Genomic DNA, 1,651 nt, shown 5'->3' with positions numbered 1-1,651 from the left:
TCCGGTGGGGCGGGGACGGGGCCCGGGTTATCTCCTACTCCCCTGAGATTCAGGTGACAAGCTCTGGTCTCCCACCGTGTTACAGAAAAGCAGTTCAAGTTTCAAAAGGTCTTTGCCTGCACTTGAAATGCAGGAGCGGAAATATTGGGCAAGTGTTGTCGGGTTCTTGAATACCTTTGTATCCACAGCCTACACTACAAAGCAGGTATTAAAGGCGCCTGTCAAGCGGGAGCAACCAACAATTCAAACTTCGAAGAAAAAAAAAAATTAAGTAATAATTCCATTCATGTGAAAAGCCAGAGCATTGAGCATTGTAGAATGTTTTTTAGTACATATTTTATGGTTTAGTGTGTTTCATGTTGGAATAGCTGTGAGGTGGCCAGAGAGAGAAAATTATTCTAGCATTGGTTTCCACAGGTTTATTCTGGACCTAACTTCCAGCCCTCCAATTTAAAAAAAATAAATAAATAAATTTTAAATTTTTTAAATTTTACAGATAAAATCCTCACATTTTAGGAAAGAACAATATAATTATCATGGCACAAAACCATGTTCCAAAGGATATTATGTAATATTTGGGTGAAATTTTTGCTTTGACAATCATAAACCAACACTTCCCAGAAACAAAATTCAGATTTTATTGTACAAAATTCCAGAAAGGCAAATGATTTTTCACTGGATCAAGTATTATAGAATATCTTCCCCTGTTGGTTGTTTTAAATCCATTTCCTGTACAAATCACATATTGTAACTTGTAAAGATAATAGGAATAAAATGAAATTTCAGTTCTTATTACAAAGACATACAGTTTGGTGTGAAATTGTTTTTGAGCATTAGGAAAATATTTTAGTCTAGTAACAAAAGTTAAACAGAGGAAAGGCAAAAACAAACCAATAAAAAAGGTGGGGGAGCTGCCAGAATTAGAGTAGATTGGGCTTTGAATACTACAGTTATGACAACAGGACCAGGAACGTCCCTACAAGCATGCAAGATGGACAGGAGATTCCCTAAAACACTCCTTAATCAATCCCTTTTCTCCATTTTTAAGAAATACAATTCTTTATGGTTGTTAAGACTATAATGAAAAATTTTGGTTTAACTGGGATAACAGCACATGGAGAAAATGTCCAAGATTAGCCCCTTTTAACTACAGAAAACCTTCCCAAAGATGCCCACCCCACATTCATTCCCTCATGTTACTGAGCAGTGGCAGAACCTATTAAACATTGGGATATTCTCAAATTGTTTAAACAATACCATCATCTCTATTTTTTCCAGATATTAGTAAAATATTGTTACCATGAGCTACAGAAACCTCAAACTCAGGCTAGGGGTATAGCTCAGTGGTAGAGCACTTGTGCAAGGCCCTGGGTTTGATCCCAGCAGTGGAAAAAAAAAAAAAAAAAAGCCTCAATTTCCAAGCCTACACCTGTTCCTCTGGTTTTTATTTGTGTAAGGAAAAAAAAAGTGCATAACTCATTTCTAAACAATATCACCCCTTAACCTTATGGGAAGTCCCAAGTTCAGGACTATAAACATACCCTCCATACAATTTAAGAACAATTTTACCTATATTTAATTATAACATAGAATGCTACAAAAATAGCACTAACCTAAGAAGTGTTTTGCTGTTTTGCTGAGAGGACAAGAC

This window comes from Marmota marmota, unplaced genomic scaffold (genome assembly GCF_001458135.2).
Source record: "Marmota marmota marmota unplaced genomic scaffold, marMar, whole genome shotgun sequence".
Taxonomy (NCBI): domain Eukaryota; kingdom Metazoa; phylum Chordata; class Mammalia; order Rodentia; family Sciuridae; genus Marmota; species Marmota marmota.
The sequence above is the reverse complement of the archived record's forward strand: the minus strand, read 5'-3'. Positions refer to the sequence as shown.